Raw genomic sequence first — 24,007 nt, forward strand, 5'->3', positions numbered from 1 at the left:
TTAATGGTTTTAGATCATTTACAAGCACTGGCAGACTACATTAAAGGAGAAAATGTCAGCCACATTTCAGTGTGTTTTTTTACATAAGACTAAGATGAAATCAGAAGCACTGGGGTCAGATTCTCAGGTCTGAGAAGACACATTCTGCCTACTGGTTTACACTTTATGAACTTTGTATTCAGACCTACACAAAAATGGTGATTCAGTCTAGGCCCTGGCAGTGATTAACTGACTAGCATATTGTCACATGATTTTTTTGACATCCAGACACAAAAAAGATGAACAGTAGATAGATACTGATACCTCATCAGAAAACTGAAGTCCAACTAGAAGCCCTTGTGCTGTTTCAGCTCTATTGACCGAAATGCTTTCTTCAAATTCCCCTGCTTGTAGAAAGGCCATCTACAAACTATTTACAAAAATGGTCTCATGACAGAGAACGAATAAAATAAAACTCTCTTAGGCAGAAGGTCAAATTAGGCTAGGCTGTAGTATGTTGGATGAAAAACACTAATACAACAAATTAATTCAATTTGGTATAAAACTGCAAAATTTTAGCTGTAATGGCCACCAAAAGTGCAATGAAATGAGTCTAATTGCCTTAACAAGTCTATGCTTCCTTAAGATACTGAACTTCAAATCTTTGCCTTTTTTTGTTTTTTAAGCAAGGAAGGAAAAATGATCCTAAAGCTCTTGTGTCTGAATGCCCTGTCAAAAGACCACAAGCCTAGGAGGGGAGTTGGGGAGTGTTTGGAGTCTACCAGCCCTGCCCTCCTACTGAGTCGATAGCCTAGTCGCCCTGGCACCCTCTGAGATTCCCTACTGCAAAGTCAGGGGGACTACCCAGATGACTTCTACAGCCCTTACAACAGTCACATTTGAATTATGGATCATAACACTTGATTGTATCCAAAGAACAAATATCATAATTTACTTTTTAAATGCCTTCAAATACATTCAAACCTTATTTTAAGAAAATAGTATTTAAGTATAAATTTTAAGAGATTAGAAAATCATGTTTAATATGATTGGACTAGAAGCGTATAACACAGATTGACCTATACTGACCAGAGGACTGTCCTGTTCCCCACTGGTCTTCTAGACCTTCTATTCTAGTGAGCTAAAGAGACTAAGCAAAAACCAGTTAAAAAAACAAAAACACTTACACAATAATGTATTAAAAAAAAGGAATACATGAATTCAAAACAAATCACTGATCTCAGACTTTAATTACATATGCTTAAAAATGTTGAGAATATATATAATATAAATTTGATATATCATTAAAATGTTATAATGAAGTTCTATAATTTTTTTCCAGTTAAAAAATAGTTGATCCATGCAATAGATTACTATTCAACAATAAAAAATGTACTACTGATATACACAACAGCAGGGATGAATCTCAAATGCATATGCTAAGTGCAAGAAACCAGACTCCAAAGGCTACCTGCTGTATAATTACATTTATATGGCATTCTCTAAAAGGAGAAACTATGGGGCAGAAAACATATCAGTGGTTACAAGGGGTTAGGAGTGGGAGGAGGGGAGGAAAATGACTACAAAGAGGAACAGGGGAATTTTTTGGGTGATGGACTGTTTTATATCTTGATTACGGTGGTGGTTACCTGACTATATGCAGCTTCAAAACCCACAGAACTATACACCAAAAAGAGTGAACTCAACTGTATATAAGTTACACCTCAGTAAACCTGACTAAAAAAAAAAAAATCTGGTATTTTTCACCAATACATGTATATTGTCCAAAGAAGGGATGAGAAGAGTCTAAGATCTTATGTTGTCAGCTATGAAAGAGAAGAAGGCCTGGTCCACAAGTTTGGATTTTTAGGAACTCGACTAGGCAGATAAAATCCAACAGTACTTTTAGAAGGTATTTAACCTTCTAAACTAACTTATTTAAAGTTAAGTTCTCCAACTTGCTGAGTTACAGAGCAACCAAACCCTGATGGGAAGGAGAAAAGAATCTGCATGTTTCTGTTTTTATTACGATTACAGCACCTGGGCAAGGTGCCTTTCCTCATCCTGCTATATTAGCTGCTGGTCAATTAGCAGCACACTTGCATTTATGCATCTTGGCCCAGGGCCCACCATCAGGGCAATGAAATATCAAGCCTCTCAATTCAAGCACATAATTTACAGAAACAAGATCTGTCTTTTCTCTGCCTTCCAGTTAGTGTACTGTTAAACTAAATAAGACGTCTGCTTTTGAGCTAGATCGTTGGAGAAAAGTTTTACGAATCACCTGCAGGGTAAAATGCACACAAGGTGAAGGCATCCTCAGTAAGGAGCATAAAACCAGACTGACATCGCTGAAGTTCTGGGCTCATCATTCATGTGTTAATGTTCATTTTAGGAGGATATGTATGTATAAAAATGGGAAAAGATGATGAGACATATTTAAACAAAACAAAAGTTTGTAATAATGAACAAATAGGACTGAGAATCCAAGGGTTCTAGAACTAGAAGATTAATGAGACCACTGTTTTCCCTGCACCTGAGTTAGCTCTTGCCATTATTAACACCACCAGTTGTTAAAAGTTTGTCATACATGAAGTAAAAATCTTTCTTACAAAATATTATTTTGACCTCTGGAACATATATAGATGATTTTTATTTCCTCTATTAAATAGCAGTCTTCCAAATTTGAAAACGTGGCTTTCAAGTTTCTCCTTTAGGCCAAAGCATATATTGAAGTAGTTTCTAAGTGATATTTAAAATTACCAACTAAATGATGTTCATTCTCTGACCTCAGTCACCAAAAGTCTCATTCTCTGTCCACCTCTCTCTGGTGGCCAGCAAGTCAGTCTTGCGTCATTCAGAAACCCTAGGGGCTGAAAGGTTGAATAATCTCAAAAAACAGATGCCAGAAAGGCTCAGAATGTTATCCCAGGCAATGGCATCATCTCCATCACAGAGATGTGCACTCCTCAGGGAGCAGGGGCCAGGAAGGGCCATTCCAGCTTGTACACCTGTGGTTTAATTTTACCACACAGCCAAGAGGGTAAGCATCTTGGGTCCTATCTTTAGAGGGAAATCAGGAGAGCCCGGATCCTGTGAAAATAGCAGCCTAGAGGGCGGATTGCTGGCACGAAACAGGCTAATCCAATTCCTCTGATTTCAGGGCATGAAGCAAAAATGTCAGTGGCTAAAGGTCATCGCTGCCATTTCTCCCCTAAAAAAGTACAAAAATCAAGAGGCACCCACAGGTCACAGGGAAATTGGCTAATTGGCTGTGAGTGGTCTGGCACTACAGTAGCCCTCTGCCTTGCTGTCAGGGCCTCCTCTTCTACGGGAAGCCAACGTGAGAGAATCTGGACAAACGCACTTCAGTTCCTGATCATGCGAGAGTCTAGGGGCTTATGAATACACTTGGTCCTATTTGACTTTTTTTCTGAAAAAGTTAGTCTAGGTTACAAAGACAAAATACATTTTCTCTATTATACCGAAAATTATTTTTGTTAAAATTCAAACTGATAAACAGATATTATTGAATGAGTTTAAAAACAGAGAACATAGAAATTACACAAACCTTAAAATAATAAAAGAGCTTCAGAAAGAACATTTGCTTCAACCACTTTCCCAACAATCTAAGTTTTAGTTACACTTTAAACCTTTGAGTATTTCACCGGGATTTACAGAAAATAACTTGAACAGGAAGGGAGATGACGATGCAAGAACAGATACTTCCACACTAGGACCACTCATTCTTCATAAACCAGAACAATAAAAATAACGTTTTGTTTGATGAGTTAAGCTCATTTATTTATTTTAGAGGCTGTGGGTGATCCATTGGTATTGAAATAGAAATAAAAATTATTTTGTTTAATATTTCAAACTAAAGTAGTGCTTCTCCTTTTACATAAACACACCTTGAACAGGAGACAATAGGAAAAGACGAAGAGTCCTTCTGGCACAGCTTCAGGCTCCCAGTGGAACAAGATCACAGAAGCATATTAGCAACACACACCACTGCTGTATTAAGTGCTAGGTACAGCAGACCAAGCTACTAAAAAGAATTTGCTAAATAGTTCTTTGCATTAGCTAGAACAAGGTTAACAAATATTAAAATCTTTCATAAAAGGAGTCTATGATTTATGTATTTCCACAATTTGCTATAGCTTGTGCTGATTGGTCCCTGCCCAAGAATCTTTCCCAGCTGTACCCAACAAGATCCTGGATTGACAACAACATCAAACTAACTGGAAAACATCTAACATTTTATTTATATAATATTTTCCTAGGTAAAAAATTGTGGATTGATTATTATACACCATTGAGTGATACTTTTCTTAAGGCTAAAATAATGGGTATAATATAAAATCTAGGGAAGAGAGAGAATTTTTATGCAAACAATGTTTATAATATCATTAAGAATAAGTCTTTCCAAGTAACATTCTCTCTTCCGAATGTAGAATTTGCATAAACAACTTACACAAAACACTGAGAAGAGAAAATCTTCCTAAAATTAGAGAAGCTAAATACTGAAGTTATAATTTATTATGAATAGTAACTGCTTAGAAGCTAAACTAATTACATTATTCTACTTTTTAACATGTAAGAAATGATGCTTACATTTTTACTCTGCAGAACAGGAAGAAAAATTTTTTGCAGAATCTGATTTTAGACAGTAAATTCAAATTATCTGTTGCTTCAATAACTTATTACCTGTGTGACTGTAAAAGAGGTGGCAGAGATTTCAACAATAAATTGAATATATCAATGAGCTCTTATAAGGTATTATAATCATACATAACCATGAGTTTCTTTTAACATTGAGGAAAACTCACATTAGGAAAAATTCTAGCAAGTAAAAAAAAAAAATTTGTTTTAGTACATTTTCATGTGTAGGGAGAGTGGACTGGAAACAACATCCACAAATGCTTGGCTATAAAACTCTAAAGTATTATGTAATGTGCCCACATATTAATTCCTTATATAGTACTTTTAAACACAGGAAAACATTGTGTGTGTGTGTGTGTGTGTGTGTGTGTGTGTGTGTGTTCCAATATAAATAGGAGAGTGAGGGAAAACCTCCTGGTAATTTTATTCAACACCTCTAAATTTACATCAAGTATCTGGATACTTTTTTTTTTAACTTTTCAACAGCATGAGAATAGGCTATTTTAACATTAGTAATTTAAAGATTCTAACACCTCCTAAAAGCTTCTTTCAAATCTTATAAATTAAATTTACTATTAAAGATTTACACATGTTTACATGTTTGCTTCAGCTCATACAATGAGAACGTCTCAATATATATGTCTAAACAGTGCAGTAATTTGATAATCAATAAATCACTTTATCTTTGCCACTATTGTAACACATATTTATCAATAAAATGCAAACATCTCACATACATGTACATTCTTTCATATCTGTGCATTTTAGCAACATCACAAAATCACTAACCTTTAAAGTTATCACAAAATAAAAAACAAGTTTGATAACACATTGTCTAGTGTGTACTCTTTAAAAAGATATTAACCAACTTCAAACAAAGTAGCCAATACACCAGCAGGAAAAAAAGTGGTCATTTTCAATTGATAAAATTAAATTATCTAGGAGGGGTAAGTCATAACATTTTATTTATTTATATAAATTTTAAGTCACCCTTTACAAAAATAAGAGAAGCACTTTCCAGTTTATTATCAGTTCACAAACAATCCCAAGAAGATAAAACATACATATAGATATCAAAGAGTTATTTACATAAACTTTTCTTATTATTTATTGGTATTACTATAGGAATGATACTTTAATCTTTCAAAGCAGGGATTTGGGAAGCTATTGTTAACTTTTGTAATAGAAAAAAAGATAAGGAATTTCAATACCATGTATTTTTATATAATGTAGTTCCTAAGGGCACTTTTAAAAACAGAAGTGTAAAATTTAAAGAACCGTGACAAAGAAAGAATGATGAATTAATAAAATAGCATTCAACTCTTATTTTCAAAGATTAGAACTAGTAAATTATTTATTTTTACTATAAATAAAAAATGTTAATTGAACATTTTAATTATCAGACTACTAGTCAAAACTATGAAGCAATGGGTCAATCTATAATGACACAAATTTTTCTTTTTATATAGTGAATGTTAGCACACACCCAAGGGTGGAAACAAATCTGTGATCCCCATTCCTGGTCTTCATTCATTTAGTAATGTTTACTAAATGTGGCAAAGGTAGATCTGCTGGTGATGAACTCAGGATAAAATGGAAAAAATGTGAACCTTGACCTTCTTAACACCACTTAAAAATCAGAACCAGACTCATCAGCACACCACCCCACCGCCTTCAACCTAACAAATTGGTAATCTGATCTCCCCTCATCAGAGTAGAAAGTAAGCTTGTCAAACTCCAAGCTAAGCGGCAAACCCCTGATGACTCCCTCTGTTGCCTGCTCCCTCCAGGCCAAAAGCACAGAAAGATGCTAAATGTTAAACTCAAGTTTCATATGTTACCTAGAGTTTACAACAATGTTTGATGTAAGAAATATTTTTAAACTCACTATTTCCTTTGCCTTGTTTTCAAATTTCATTTGCAAAACAAAATACAGAGGATATAAATTTTGACTGAACAAGAAAAATGTTTAAAATTTATTGCTGGAGCTTAAAAACTCCATCATCTGTGCTCACCAGTTCCACTCTAAAATACCTCTCTCTTCGTAGCATTATCATGTTAAATCAACCAAAATATCCTAACTGAATCAGTCTGCACTTACCACACACATTTCTGTAAGAAATATTTCTCAACTAAGGGTTTCTCTATGACCTTTTCTTCCCTGCTTTGTCCCTGATTATAGAACCTTTTATTTTATATCTCCTTTTTACTTCTCCAACCCGGTAGATTTGTAATAGAAGTAGGAAGACAACAACTATTTGGTACAAGGTCTAGTACACAATTGAGTTTGTCTTTATTTCAAGGAAAAAACAAAGATGATTGAAAATACCTGTTGTCCTCTATTTTTTCAAACTGGAAAACCTGGAACAAGGCAAAAAATGAGGTGAAATTTTACAACGAATTAAGCTAGGGTGATAAAATCCATGGGGGAAGAGGAGGAGAAGGAGATTAAATGACATTAAAAAATATCCAAGTCTTCATTTGATTAACTTTAATCTAATTATAAAAAGTCGCTGCTCAGTTCTCTACCAAACAAGGAGACCTCAGAAGGTTTAAGAAAAAAAAAAAAATAGAGGTTAGAGAAGCAAAAATAACGCTGAATTAAAGCACTTGGAGGCCAATGGCTTTGAACCTGGGCTCCCCCAGTCATTCCCACCAGCGAGGCCGTCTGCAGAGGTTTGGGCTCTTGTTAACAGAGCCCTCATTGTTTTCAAAAGCAGTTAGAAAAATGCTGCCTTATATCTCCTCACACCACAGGCTCCGTGCACAGCCCCGAGAAAAGGCGGCTGAAAGTGTACAGTGCACAGGAAGAAAAAAAATGCATGGATATATACACAACCCCTAACCCTTCACCACCACCCCCACCCATACAGAAAAACACATTTTTCTGCTATAAACTACCTCAAACTCAATTCCTGGCTCACAAACTGTGGTAAAGGATGTTATGGTGGTGCATAATTTATAACTGGAAATTTCTGATTCATGTGGGATTTGGGGCATTTCTTTGCCCTTTACCCACGGCCTCTCCGTTTCCACCTCAAGCACAGGGAGGTAAAAGCAGTCAGGCAGCAGGGCCAACGCCATCAGGCAGTGAGGAGATAAACACTGAATTTTTGAGAGCACAGTTATTCCACACCTGTTTAAAATGTTTATACAGTAATTAAAGATTAATGCTTATTCCAGACCAGATAAATATTAGACAGTGCATGTGTGTATATACATATATGAATCTGCAATGCTGCAGAGAACAAAGATTTTATTGTATCAAGCTTACTTAGCAAAGGGTATACGCTTTAAAATAGGCTGAGCTTCACAGAGTTTACATTACAGAGGGGAAAAAAGGCTTAAAAATGTTAAGTGGTTGGAGCTACTGAGTGCCATACAGCAAGCAGGTAGTTAGTAGTGAGTATGAGCTAATTCTTTTGCTAATTGTTTGGTTTTCTATTGATTAAAGGGTGCTCAGTTTGCCCTGACCAGCAGTCAGCTGAATGGGTCACTGACTTGCTCACTGAAGTTCAACAATTAAAACCTGCTGAGACCATGACAAAACATTTAAGTGTTTTTTTAAAAAAATTACTATCTATAATATACAGGTTTTATTCCTAATTTTTGAAAAGGTAAAGCAATGAACTGTGTCTGGTTAAGAGCTCTGGGCCACACTACGGCATCACCATCCTTAGAAAACAGTGGGTATCCTCCTATGGAACAGTGGCTGGTGAGCCTGTGATGGTAACTCTGCCCAGCTGCCCAAGGGCACCTCGAAGTCCCTCCGGGCAGCACATGCTGCATGGTTGGGATGGTCTGCTAATGTCCTTTTCAGGAAGAAAAATCCTCCAGCACATCACACTCATTAAATTATAACCATAAATATATTTCTTAATTTATAATACATAGATGGTCCTGTTAACTTTTTAACACCAAAAAAAAGTTAACGAACAATCAATGTTGTCTTTCAGTTTATGCAAAAATATGCTTCTCACAAATTGCATGGACATATTTAGCCACATTTCCCAATTTACTTACAATAATTGTACAGAGATTTATGTGTTCCCTTAATGATATTAATTCTGGTGAATTCTTTAACACATGGAAAAACTACTTTGAACTCAAAAGAGTTGTAAATTGTGACAATTTTAAAGTTAAAATATACACATACTGCATTTTCTTAAAGGGCATGCTAATAGAATCAAAATAAGGATTACTTTAAAAAGTGGTTAAATAAGTCTCATAAAATAATTTTTATGTTTTCTATAAAAAAGCTTTTTTCCCCTCTGAAATGTTAATGAAGACATATTTTATTTATAATATTATAGGGTAATACAAGCAACTAGGCACAAATTTTAAAAGGTAACAATAAGGTTATATCTGACAGATTTGCTAGAGTTTGCAGGCAAATATAGAAAGAAATAATTTTGACAAACCTAGAATCCATTCATCTGGATTTTACAACACTGTGCACTCAGACCACCAGATCACTTCACATCCTAACATTCGCCAACTTACTGACACCCACACAGCCTAAAAAGAAAACCTGAAAGCCTTCCCTAAGCATTGCCCGAGAGGGTCCCCACCACAAAGATCCCTGGAAACAAGTGGACACACATCTTGGAGAATAAAGATATAAGAGGAAATTTCCCTCTATTGCTTGAGTAATTCTGAATTATTAATAAGTATGGTTTTAAGATGTTTAATAAATATGTCAGTAAATCAAAAGAAAATTCCAAGAAAACAAATCAGAAAAAGTTAAAATTGGCCAAAAGGTGAAACTGTGAAGAAAACATACACTCAGGAATACTGATAACAGAAGGCAGAACATCTGGAGGTGGGAGAAACACACCATCACAAATTAGCCCTGTTATTGCAGGTGTCCCTGCATGCCTGTGGGGAGGTGTTTTCCCCCCAGGGAGGCAGTGTCCTACACGTTAATGTTACCTCTCAATAGCTGTTCTGCAATCAGTAGATGTTTACCCATAAGTTTACTCAGCAGTCTATTCTAAATGCGTAATCAGGTAAGCAGGGAAATACTTTGCTATATCGATGAAGTGAATATGGGGTGAATATCCCAGATGGCCCAAGGGAGACAGCAGTGATTTGAGTTAAATGCACTTAGTTTCACAGACTGAGTACATTTCATCACAAGACTGCCTCAAACCCAGGGAACGAAAACGGATGAAAGGAACTTGAGAACACTCTTTTGCAGAGCACTGAAGTAGGCATTGTTACATTCCTTACTTCATTTAATAATTTTTAAGACTCTTTGAGTTAAAGAATTTTACAGATGATGAAATTTATCTCAGAAGTGTCAAAGTGGCAGAGTTGGGAGTCATTCCTAAATCTCTGAATTAAGTTTAAGGCTCTTTCTAGTACACTCTACTGCAAAGGTCACAAATAAATGTTTAGTAGTTGTCAAATGCACAGACTGTCTTACACATGATTATCTGTCCAGATACTTAATATCCAGGTAAAGCAGCTCTGTAACTCAGAATCTTATAAAGCAGTATCTGTATGTTACTTGAAATCAGGAGCACGAAGGTACAAACTTCAGTTATAAGATCAATAAGTACTGAGGATGTAATGTACAACATGGTGACTATAGGTAACAGTGCTGTATGGGATATGTGAAAGTTACTAACAGAGTAGATCCTAAAAATTCTCATCATAAGGAAAAAAACATTTTTTTTCTTTTTGTATGTATGTGAGACGGATGTTAATTAAACCTATTGTGGTAATCCTTTTGCAATATATGAGTCGAGTCATTATGCTATACACCTTAAACTTACACATATCTGTATGTCAGTTATATCTCAACAAAACTGAAAAGAAAAAGAAATCAGGAGTAGATTCTTTATGTATATTTTAAGGTTAAAATGTTCATTTGAAATTAATTACTCATTATTTATATCCGCTTTCCTTCTGAAAATGATTTAAGACATCTTATAATGTGAATACCTACAATTGAAATAATAACATGAAAAAGAAATATTAAAATAGGGACGTGAAACCACTTTGTGATAGTGGGAGGAAAGCATATGAACATCAAGCTTCTCTTAGTTTCTAAGCAGACAAGGCAAGTTAAGCAAGGAGACCTGCTGGGTTATACAGTTTACACAGTTTGAATAAAAGGAAAAAACTAATTCTTCAGGAGTGCTTTTCTCTGGCACCAGTTGCATGAATTCTCATACATGGACACTGAGTAACACAAATGGGAATGTTTTCAAATGTGTCTTTGTAGATGCTAAAGTGTTCCTTTGGTTTTTGGTTTTTGTTTTTTTTAAATAGCACCCCTAAATAAAAGACAAAGGCATACATAAATCATAACATAGGGCAGGCCATTCAGTGGGGGTAGATAACACATAAGTGGTTCAGGTATGTTTATGGTGATCTAAGTTGAGGCAGATATAAGGTTTATAAAGCACAGAAGAGGTTGGCATGGTGTTATTCTTTTAACAGCAATGATTTCAGACTCGCTTTTGGCAGAAGCTGGAGGGCTGTCAAGATCTTGCTCCCTGGTGAATGTCTGGTATGTGGGTATTCTGAATTGTTGATCTGTGGGAGAGCCATAGCTTTTAGATGGTCACGCAGTAACATTTCTGACATGATTAGGAACATTGAAAAACCTGGGACCATCTTACCTCTGCTTATCAGCAGGGGAGGAAAGTAGATAGCAGAAATGCTTATAGACAGAAAATAAATTTTAATGTTAAAAAAATAAAAAGCTGAAGATCTACAGAAAAAGAAATCACAGAGCCCAATGTTTGGGACCACACTGCAAGAAAGAGACAGTTTTGTCCTGGAACATTTAGTGGGCTAATTCCCCTTTCATACTCTGGAGGACAGCTGCTAAGGACAGGAGGTGTCTTCCTCCAGCTACTGCCCTGTTCTTCCTCCTGGTGTGCTACTGTCATAAGCACAGGCAGACTGATTTCTTGGGACGTTTCCTCAAACCCTGGCATAGGGTAGGCAGCCATTTGGACTTGCGTGTCCTGGAGGAGGTCTTTCTAACCACAGCGTAGGTGCTGTGGGTTGAGGTGATCGGGCTTGTCCGCCACCAGCTGCTCCCAGAGGAAGTGGTGCCTACTCTCTCACAGGTGGGGAGGAGCAGGTCACACCTGGTGCCTGCTTTTCTGGGCAGAGGGGAGAACAAGGCCAAAGCAAGCAGCCACACACTGCTATCTTTCTGCCAACGTGTCATCTTTGGCACTTGAGTTGAAAGGTTTAATTCAATGGCCACTTGATAGTGGTTTTTCTTCAGGAATAAGCAGTGAAATCAATGCTGGTTTCTTTTGGTCGCTCCTTGTTCCTCAGTGCCAGATGACAAACCCTGTGCCTGGTATGACAGATCTGTATATAGAAGTGCACTTTGCAGTCAGTGCTGTGTGAATGGACAATGAGTAAGAAAGCCAGGACACACCTTCCATGATTGAGAAGTGCTGAGATGGGCACTTCAGCCTGCTTGTACTTTCAGCCATGATTACTCACTCGGCTCTTAGAAGCAGAATATATAATTGTGCCAATCAATCCACAATCTCAATCTTTCTGTCTCCCCCCCAACACATACACACACATATAAACAGTACAGCTGCAAAACAATCCAAGCCAAATCACCGTTGTGACTCTTTGCTTGTGATATAGGAAGCCTCAGATTAACTGTGTGTGTACAATCTCAGCACATTTTGTCTTTTAAGAGGAGGAAATATACTCCAGTGCCAGTTATCTTGAGATAAATATCTTTAAATACACTCTTCCTTACACAGACTCCTTTTAATAGAATCATTATTTTCGTTACACCCAAGACACACCTATGAAGTTTAAGAGTCATTTAGAAATAGTATTCAAAACAAATGCAAAACACACACTATTAGTTAAATTAAGCCACATTTATAGTTTTATTTTTCTTTATATCACTTCTCATAGAAGGCAGACATGATAAATTTTACCAACTAATTAATTTATGTAAGCAAAAATAAACATGAATAGGGCCCAGGGAACTCATAATGTCACCTGTTCCATATGCTGGATAAATAAACATTGGGGTCGGCTGCAGATACGATTCTGCATACGAAACACATCCAGGTTTATGTGGCTTTCCCTTATGAGAGAGTAAATACCCATCCTCTCCAAACTGAACACAGCCATCCATATCCCTATCCTCTACCTCCCACACACTTAAACTGTTATCTGATTACACTGTGAACATCCAACAGGAGAGTTACCAAGTGTCATGGGTTAAGAAAGGGCTGGCCAGCAAAGGGGCGGAGGCAAAGGGGAGAGCAAGCAGGAACCCTCCAGCTGGGACCTGTTGGTGACTTCCTGGCCTCACTGTTTGAGACTTTCTGGCATTTTTATTGCCTCTTGTCTCAGTGATAATGTGCAAGCATAGAGATATATTAAAATCCTAAGTAAATATATTCAAAGAGAGAAAAAGAATAGGTCATTAGAGAAAATAGCAGAAGAACATTAATTCTGAAGTAACACAAAGAATGTAATATTTTAATTTTTAAAATTGACATAAAAGTGTTAGTTAAGACTATTATTATTTCGATTGAGTGCTTTGGGGAGCACAGTCAAATAAATAAATTACAAATGACTTTCCATGAAATGAAAAGCTAGAAGAAACCTTTGGTAAGCTGGACTTTTCCTGTCCTTTGTTATAGAATTACTTCTTCATGAAATTGTGAAAGGACTAATCTATCAATTTTCAAAACAAAAGTATAACCATTTTCATTTCTGATGTATTTGTTCCATGCTAAATACAATAAAATTGCTGTTCTAAGCTGCTATTGCTAATAATAAGGAAAGCCAATTATGATGTATTCTTGTAAGAATTTTTTAAAAATAGTGACAAACAGTTCAATTCTTGTCTTATTAGTCATATAATACTTTCTACAAGAACATAGTCCAGACTAAGATTAACAACATGGCAAGCCACTTGCTTTTTTTTTTTCCCTGAATGGGAACAAATATATGATATTGATATCAAAGCCAGCCAGCCAGCCCAGATGTGCTGGCAACACGGTCTTCCTGTGTGAGGCAGTGAGCACCTTTAGGCACCAGATTATTTACTGGGCAAATGAAGTACTTAATTCTAACTGCCAACTAGCAAAGCATACTCCCCGTCTATGACCGCCTATGATCTTCCCAGATCCCCTTTCACAAACTAATCTCTCCCTGGCCCATGGTCCTACCTCTTCCACTTATTATCCTCTGTCTTCCAACAGTGGACCACAGTGCCCTTGGCACGGCCCACAGCACAAACACTGGCTTGAACGCAGTGCTGAGCTGACAGGACATCCACCAGGCTGCCAACAGGGATATCTTATTTCTCACAAAGGGAATAGATAATAGTTTAACAATCCATATTGTTATCAATTCAATACTTATTTATATTCTTCTGCCTCTGACTTGCATGATGTGTGATATACCTGCCTAATGGCCAACAAAAACGATGATTAATTCTTTATGGAAAGGTTGAAGAAGAAATGAACATTTTATTTGTAACTAGACTCTCTCAAAATATTTTTTCCCCAACTGCTCTGTCAGAACTTACTCTTTCTGCAGGATATGATAGTCCTATGGATAAAATAGCCCACATTTGCTGGCTACATGTGACAACATCCAAAAGGGGTACAATATATCACCAAAACAGCTCACAAACTGGCTAGTCACATTATTTATTACGAGCCACACATGTGACAAATTATTTAACTCAGTTGATCCTAATAAGTCAAAGAGCAAGCAATTAGCTAACCCAGTCAGAGGGCTGTTTGTGGCAATTTATAGATGCGCTCAAGCTGTCCCAGCACTTCAAAGCCCCATTAAGGGGAAACCTTTTAATGACTCACTTGAGATGACAAGTATTACACAGCACATATGGCAGCCAAGAATTTGGCAGCCTATTCTGTTACACTTGGGTCCCCCCGCCCAGAGCCAGCCCGCCTCCAGCCCCCGACAATTGTTTACGTGTTTTCAGTCTGTGCTTTGCTGTTGTAAGCAGCCACAGTGCTGCAGAATCAGGCATCAGAGCGTTTTCAAGAGCAACAAGTGGCATTAGATTCTTTCAATACACAGGTTTCTTGGAGCTGCTGAAATCCCCACACTTTTATGGGTCTAGGTGAGTTATTTCACAGGGGAGGAAAGACAGACCTTCAGACAGTGAGAGGCAGTCCCGGTGACTTTAGGCAAGTTGCTTACTCCAACTCTGTCCCAGTTTCTTTATAGGAAAAGTGAAGATAATAAAAACCTACCTTACAGGACTGTTGGGAGAGTTAACTAACTAAATGTTAGCAAGATGCTTTGAAGATGAAAAGGGTTATCTATGTAAGTCCTAAGCATGATGATTATTTTTTGCAACATTAACTGTGCCAGAGGGTGTTTTGCATTTTGACCTCCTCCCGCCACTTTTCCTTAAGACAATTTTCACTTGGGATGGATCCACATCCACATCCTTAATTCCATCGCCAGCCATCCTGCCCCACCTTTGGAAGCAGAGAGCAATGCCACAACTCAACTGTTCAATAAAGGAATGGAACTTTGAGCAACCACTTCCCAGAGGGATGCCTATATTAGGGCCACTTTTTCCCTGGAAACGGGGCACACAACAAGTTTAGCTGACACACTCCATATTCAGGCAGCACTGAAGAAACAGGCACCAAGGGAAAAGGACTGAAAAAGACAGAGACTGAAGATGTTTACCACGTAAAAAAGCCAAGAGACCTGCACACCACAGCAGTGTACTTATTTTTAAGCGATAAAGGTCCTACCTCTTTATCTGTGGTTTCAAGTACCTCAGTACGGACAGCCTGGTGAAAGACAAGCTTAATAGATAAGAGAAGCTGGTGACAGGAGGAAAACACAACACCCTACCTTGTTTGGAGGGGGCCACAGCTTACTAAGAAAAGGCAAGTGTCAACCTCTTCCAAAGTACCAGCACTACCAGAACTCATTAAATCCTCTTACACCACATACTCGCTTTCCTCATATGAAACAACCAGTTGTGTTTTCATACTCCCCAACAGCCACAGTGGCATTAGAGCCATAGCTTGCAGGAAACAGATGAACCAAGAGGAAGGGTAACCACTGTCTCTCACAGGGCACGGAAGTGTGCCTCTCCACAGGGGACAGCATAGCCACCTCGGCCTCCAGTGCTAGGAGGCACTCTGTTCTTGGCTCTAGGTTTTCACTTCGGCCTCACGTAATTTCAAGTTATTTTAGTTATATTGAAAAGCTTAACAGAAGAAATGTGAAATCCAAGAGGTAATACAGAAAGAATAGCAGAGAGGTGGACATTTCTTTTTAAAGTTGTGCTTTAAACTTGCAAATCTCCCTCCCAATACCCCTCAGCAAAAAGGGAGTCAACTTATATTCAAGTCCTAACAAAATCCCACATGTTATGGGGCAGTCTCTCAATTATATTATTTTGAACAACTAAGTACTATGTTGGGGTGGCAGAGCGAGAGGGAAGACATATTAATTTGACATAACATCAATCAATCCTAGTTTCCATGCTTCAGGGGGTCACGTGAAAAAATTTGTTTAGAAAAAGTGGTAAAAAATTAGCTGTAATTATTGTGAGTATGACCTCAGAATTACAAGAGTTTGATGTTAATGATGCTTTAGAATTCACTTTAAAAAGCATTCTATTAGGGTTAGGGGGAGCATAACTATATACCCATGTGATGAATGAAATAGCAGATGTCCTCATGTCAGGCACTGAAGATCTGTGGCTAGGGACAGACTTTCCTGTGGCAGCACTAGCAATGGATGCAAAAGACCTGGATGAAAATGATGTGCTCTGGAAAACAGATGACTCAAAAAGGTGTCAAAGACGTGTTGGAGGATATTGAATAAAATTGTTTTATAAAATATGAGTAGGAAAAAACCCCAATATTTCTAAATATCCTTATGCTATTTAAAACACACATATGTACTTAATTTAGTAAACTGAACATTTATAGTCATTTGACCATTTTGTCCACATTTCTAAATGTTTAAATGTTCAGTTGGCTTAGAACATTTTTTGTTTCTTTGCTTTGGAAAATACAGGGCTGCCTCATATTTGAGATTACCTTTTCTTGGGCGTATATAACTCAAAATAAAAAGAATACAGAACTGTAAAATAGAGTAAGAATATCCAAAAAAGTTCTATTCAAAAAACTCTTTCAAATTAACAAATTTGAACTAATTTAAAAGAACATCAATTTTGATATTTATGATTCAGATTTTAGTTACAGAAAAGATCTGAATATCTTTTATTTAACCAAATATATTTCATTTCCAGTCCTTTTTCTGTTTACATACATACATACATAAATACATATACACACAAACACAAAAAGACTGGAAGGATATATACCAACACAATCTCTGAGTGTTAGGATTAAAAGGATTTTTAAATGTATATAAATGCCACAAGATATATTATAAAAAGATTTTAGCCATTAAATTACACACACACACACATACGTACGTACACATGCATGCAAAATAAAACCCATGGCATTCTATTACTGTCTCAAAACGTTTAAACAACAGAATCACATATATAGCTTAGAAATCTTAAGAAATTTTCAGAGAATAGATCTTTACTACTATTCTTGAAGTCACTGTATGGTATTGCAAGATGTCCTCAATGGGCTTTTTTTTTTCCTGTAGTACTGTCAAATATTTCCACTATTTCTATTTGCCAAATATTATGCTAAAGTAAACTCGACAAACTAAAATTTGCTCAAAATAAGAATAACATATTGTTAATCTCATGTTTTAAGATATGTAGGCAGAATAACCTTAGGCAGTCTTCTATTGTATCTTCATTAAGATAATTAAATGTCAGTAAGGCTAAAGATATGATCTAACCGTATTTTCTGTCATGCTCAGGAGCTGAAGGTGATGAGAAAAGAAGTTTTTGAAGTGAAACATAAGAGAGCTCATTTATTGATTTATATAATCTTTAACCTGAGGATGTAATCCTCATGATGTAATAAACAGACTCTGAAAATAAACGTGATGATTTGTTAAAGAAACAAACCTACGCTCAGGTTATTGGGAGGCTGTGGTGTTAGGCTGGTAGAAAGTGGAGGCGATTGGGAGTAGAAGACCCAGGTTCATGTCTGGCTTTTGGACAATTCCTGAACTTCTGTGATCTTTCTCTCTCTCACTTAACATGGGAATAATAATACTAACTAGTGCTATTGTGAGGACTGATTAAATGAGGTTACTCATAGGAGAGCTTTCTGACAACTCTGGAACACAATATAAATGTTAGATATTATTAGTGACATTTCTTTTTGCTCGTATAACAAAATTTTACTTAGAATATACCATGAAATCAAACTCTTCCTTTTTGATTTATAGTGAAAAATATTATAATTAATTCTCATGTGTAGAGGTTCTCTGCTCATCTTCACCTCTTCCCATGGGTGGACGAACCAGAAGAAAGTGACCTTGTAGGAAAAAATACCTTGGGGAACAGTTATGACTAAAATGCCAGACAGAGTACTACAACTTTCTATTCCTTTGTATTAGAACCACAGTTCTTCTCAGAATAACTGAAATGAATAACCCCAAACTTTGGTTTCTAACATGTTGATGGACAGCAGGGTGAGTATTTTCTTTTCCCCTCCGAGTCCCCTCAGAGAAGTCACACTGCGAGAACTGACAGTCACCTCCACCCCTGTGGTGGAGGAATTGCACGTATATCTTTTCTTAAGTCTCACAGTCAGAGCCACAGAAGAGTGGTCTCAGTTTGCAACAGATTCACAGATGTTCATAGGAAATACTGACGGAAAAAATTAAGGGCCCTGAAAAACAGCAAGGATTGAAGGCACACCTTCTTCTGTTAAGTTGCCCATTATACTCTTTAGACCTTGGATATTCTATATAAAAGCACATTTCAGAGGGAAAAATGCGATTAGACACATCCACCAATGGGTCATTTGTCGTCTACTGAGAGAGATTTAAAGACTAAAATGGTTGGCAGGTGCACTGTTTCGCTGGCCACCTGGCTTGACAAATCTTTATCATGTATATCCCAGGATGTGGGGTTTAGAGAAGTTTCATATTTTTTGAGGGATGCTTCCTTTGGTGAGTAAAATTATACAACCTATAAGATCTACAGGTAAAATGCTTTGGCTCTTTGAAGCAAACTTTCATGATTTAGAAGTCAGTCACACCTATTTGCACTCTCCAGCTCACCTGACCATGTGACTGGCCAGGTCCTGTTCCCAGTAGCTGTAACACATAACTGTATGGGAAAATATCATCTCTTTAAAAAGTCCTTCAGTGAGCTATGCAAAACAATCTACATTAGTTTATTCCTCAGGGACATCCTTCCATTTTTACAACAATAGGTGTTCTAAGGAATAACCCTAAGAAGTGTAACCAGCAACCACTGGGGAATCTTTGGCTCTACAGATGTGCTCTGGGATGTATAGACGTAGACGTGTGACATCTAGTCCTGTGACATCTAGACATCTATTGGCCACAGAACTCTGTGTGAAAAAAGTTACATTTACAGAAGTGTGAGATGAAAAATGCCAATGTACGTGTTAATGCCCTTAATAGATATTACTTAATCCCTAGAAATATGAATTAAGAGTATAAATGAACCCAGTGTACTTTCTGCAGAATCAAGTGGAGAACCAGGTAAGCGATTCGATATATGGAAAATAGCACTTAAGAATAAAATTTAAAAGACTCTAAAAGGGTGAATATTTTCCCAATAGATATGTACTCAATAGAGTAAATGATAGAAAGTAGGGTTTGAAACAGTTCTAATTTTTTCTAAATATACCTGAGCCCAGAGCTATCATTATACTCACCACCACTGTAATTGATTTCAGTGAGCATGTTTCTTTGTTACACAGTGGACCCCATGAGGTCAGAGGCTGTGGTGTATTCATCTTGTTATCCACCCCCAGTGCAAAACAATGAATTCTCAATAAATGGCTGGTATTAAATAAATATTTGCTAAATAATTATAAAAAGTTATGAATGAAGAAAATGGGGAAAAACGATTTCAAGGACTATTTCTAAAATTTAGTTATGAACATGGAAAAGAAAATAACTGGTTATTTTCTATTTAAACAGGTATTGGGTATAAAATTTAGAAAAATATTTAGATATCACTGAGAAGGAGTACCTGGCTACAAGAGGGACAAACCACTAAAAAGCCTACCAAGGAAGGCGGTAGAATTTCTCAGAAATTCTCGGACATTTGTGAAATGTCTACCTTGAAAAGTTTGGATACTGAGCTGCTAAGGATGCAAGGTGGCTGGGTGAGTAAACTTCAAGTGACTTCAGAATTATGAGCCAATATAGGCAGTTTCATGTTAAAGAAAAACCTAAATATTTCTTGTAGAGAGAAATTTATTCTCATTTCTCAGCATGTCACCAAGTTTTTTATATCGGGATAACACAGAGAAGTTCCTTTCACTATAGATGTTCTCTCTTTTCTCTCTTTTCACTATAGATATTTACTTCTCTTTGTTTAAGCAGCAGAAAACCTAGTACTTGATGGTAAACATTCTGACAGATTGATCCACTAATTCACCAGGTCAAGCACAGGAGAAGTGGCTTCAGTTGGTCAGTTTGGAAATGTGCTGTATTTCTAAGACATCTCTTAAAACCTGTCTTCATGTAGTGAGTTCTGATCTACATATTGTGCATGAGACACAGGAGAGTGTTCTGAGAGATGGCAAGTTACTACTGTACAGGCATCGGCAGTACAGCCTTTCTAGGTGACAACACTGTCAACCCTGGTACTGTATTTAAAGGTTCTGGGGAGGCATTGCTCATTTTGCTTCAAGAACATATGACCTCGTTCCCCATTTGAGATTTGGAGAGCACTTTGGTAAACATGAGGAGAGAGACAATGAATTGCTTTTATTATTCAACAAATATTGGAGTTGATATGTGGGAGAGTGAATAACAATAAGTGATGATATATTTTCTTAAATAGAGTTTGTATTACAGGGGTGGGAAGGTAGAGCATGAAAATGAAAAGAGAATAATAATTTGTAAAAGTATTTTACTGTTATAAGAAAATTTTTTAAAACTTAACTGGGCTAAGTTGGGGCTTACTACCCTTGTTTTACCCAATATTGCTTAGTTCCCTTGCTTCACCTAGTAATGCAAGAACACTGCTTTAGAGCTAGCCATTTTGGTTAACGTGCAAATGGCTGCTAGAGTTGGTTATTTCTGCCAGGGGAACCAGAAAGCGTGCACTTACATGGTATCCTTCAATGCGAAGGTAGAAAGCAATATGGTTGGTTCAGTATTTCCCCAATTCCAACCAAATTCCATTAACAATCATCAGAAAAAAGATAACCTCCAGCAGCAGAAACTACACCCTACATCCGGCTGGAAATCTCAGTCACTGCCTATCCATGACAAGGGCTCTATCTGTATTCTGGTGAACAATGAAATATATGAGTGTGTGTGTGTGTGTGTGTGTATCCCTAATAGATTGTGATAGGTAGTTAGTAGAACAATTAAACTAGAAAGAAGGATATGACTTCTTGATGAGCTATGATAGTGGAAATAAAAGATGAAGAAACAAAAAAAAAAAGAAAAGAACATCCTTTTATCTTGAAAATTTTAAACTGCACCAAAGGTAAAATAATTCCTGAAGTATATTTCCAATATGGAAAAAAGGAAATTTTAGAAATGGATATTATTCTGTTCTCAGTAAAGAAAACATCCATCTATTAAATGAAAAAAATGGGCAAGAGGAAAAGGGGGACATAGAGAAATCAAACAGACCAAACACACTGGAAAAGCAGCCTTTTCCTACAGAAATGGAACCAGTGATCCAGACAATAAACTTGGGATGTGTATCCAGAACATGGAAGAAATGAATAAGGAGATGAAACAAAAACAGAGAAGCTATAATATTCTATACTACATTTTAACCTATTTGCAGCCAAGTCCTTGTCTTGAAAATCAAACTTACAAGATGAAAAATTTAAAAAAATCATTAAGTGATTTAAAAAAACCAAACAACTGAGATTGGAAATTAAGACAGCTTACTTTCTAAGAAAAAAGAAGGCTGACTATAGGTTTAAGTAAAGGGATTTTGCATAAATTCCTAAAGTACATCATCACAAATTTCTGCTCTATAGCCTTGCAAGGGCAATACCGATAAAGTCAAAAGAAGTGAATCTGAAGAAATAATGTGTTCTACTTAAAACCGCAAAGATGTGATGAAAATAAGAGCCATGTAAATGAGACAAATTTATCTACCAAAAAATGCCTGTTCTGTTTTTCAGTAAACCTCACATCTCTCTTCTCAGTGTTTCAGCAGGACTGCTCCAACTCTCATCCCAGAAATCCTACTGAGTTTACTGGAAATAACAGGATTCAGATTACTCAAATGATCAAGAGCATCTGCTTTCCTGCAAGATGCACAGCGGGATGAAGCAAAGACATCACTCAAGATCTGGCAAGTTGACCAAAAGTCAGAAAGATCTGGCAAGAATTACAAGTACAAGGAGGCCGACATAACTTTTGAAAACCACAAAGAGAGAGCAGTGTGATTCCAAGTCTTGCAGCTACAGAAAAAGTTAATAGTCTTTTCACAGATAAGGTCCTATATCAAGGAAGCTTCGTCCACAGAAGATAATCAAAATGATTATTTTTAAACACACATATAAGTAGGTTTATTTATGGTGAGTAATTTATTTTTAGAACTTCTTTTCTAAAACAACCAAGGAAGGCACTGGCTTAAAAACGTGGTGTGGCATTTTCAAACTGGAACATAGTTTATGCTGTCTAAATTAAGCATATTTACCAGGCAGCAGGGGTCTGAGAATTCTTTACAGCCCTTGGTCCCTCAGAACTGGAGATAGAGAAAAACTCATGCATAGTACTCTCAGTGAGGATATGCAAAGAGCTATTTAATTGGCTTTTCAAAATGGAGATACAGGGGCCGGCACAGCGGTTAAGTGCGTGCTTCTGCGGCCCAAGGTTTGGATCCCGGGTGCGCACCGACACTCGGCTTGTCAAGCCATGCTGTGGCGGCATCCCATATAAAGTGGAGGAAGATGGGCACGGATGTTAGCCCAGGGCCAGTCTTCCTTAGCAAAAAGAGGAGGATTGGCGACAGATGTTAGCTCAGGGCTAATCTTCCTCACACACAATAAAAATAAAATAAAAATGGAGATACAATATGACTTAGAAATACAAATATTGGTTATAACTGAAATCATCCTCCATTTAGTTGAGCATGTATGAGGATGTACATACACGTGAGCACATACACATACACTCAAACACGAACAAAAGGGATGAAATAAAGCGAAGTGTAATCAGAAGTGCTCCCTGGGTGCTCTTAGGATTGGATGACAAGTTGACTAAAAAAATTCCATATTTTGCAATTAGAATGATCATGGCTTAGGATCACTTAAAAAGAAGAGAAAGAAATAACGAAATGAAGAAACTCTACATACGAACTTATTAGGAGGGGAAAAAAACTGTAAAATTCAGTCTTAAACCGAACACCATTAGCAATACCTGACAAATGACCTACAGTCATAGACAGTCAGTGATCAAGAGAACCTAACACAATTTTTGTCACTGATTATTTAATAAGCACTAACATGGCTACAGATAGGATCTTTAAATTCTTTGGTTCTTGGATGCATTATCTGATGATGTTGAAGAATGGATTTATAAAGATTAGGCAGCATGATGTAACAGAAAAAAGCATGGGTTATCCAATTCAGAATTCCTCTGTCTTTATAGTTACATGCCTTTGGGTTTAGCTCCAGTTTTTTCCATCTGTAAAACAGAGTTAATAATATCTATCAAGCATATTGTTGTGAGGATTAGATGAAGTAGTATATGTCATTTAGGCTGGTTCACAGAAGTGCATAAAATGGTAGCTATGTTGGCAGTAGTGCAAGCCATTACCTAGAGAAAAGGAGCATTCTTTTTACATATATGTAATTTGTGACATTAAAAATACATACATTAAATCTTTATTTCTTAAAAAATATAATTTTATAGAATTAATCACAATTGTCCATTGATCTATTTTTTATACATTGATCAATGGATTTTAAAAGTTAGTAATAAAAAGAAGAAAAATTAAACACAAATTAAATATCTTAACGACTAATTTAAATAATAAAAAGATCTTTCCACATATATTACAAAACAGATTTTAAAAGCTAGAAGGGCCCTCAGATATATCACGTATCTACTCTAAAAGCCAGTCTTACTGAAAAATTTAGGTGAGTCTTTAACTTGCATAAACATGCATAGATTAAAGAGCAGATATGGGACTAAAAGTCAGCACGCCTGGTACCTAGAGACTTTTCCTCCTACCTAAATATGTACAAATTATTTTGTACACTAAGCCAAGTGATAA

General features: G+C 36.7%; 1 protein-coding gene across 2 annotated transcripts in view; it reads right to left on the bottom strand.

Annotated features, from left to right (window-relative positions):
* Nucleotides 1-24,007, bottom strand: part of GMDS (GDP-mannose 4,6-dehydratase) — a 619,043-nt gene that overhangs the window by 239,072 nt on the left and 355,964 nt on the right. The gene's annotated exons all lie outside the window — the stretch shown is intronic.

The sequence above is a fragment of the Ceratotherium simum genome, chromosome 13 (assembly GCF_057802395.1).
Source record: "Ceratotherium simum simum isolate JZ-2026a chromosome 13, ASM5780239v1, whole genome shotgun sequence".
Classification (NCBI taxonomy): Eukaryota; Metazoa; Chordata; class Mammalia; order Perissodactyla; family Rhinocerotidae; genus Ceratotherium; species Ceratotherium simum.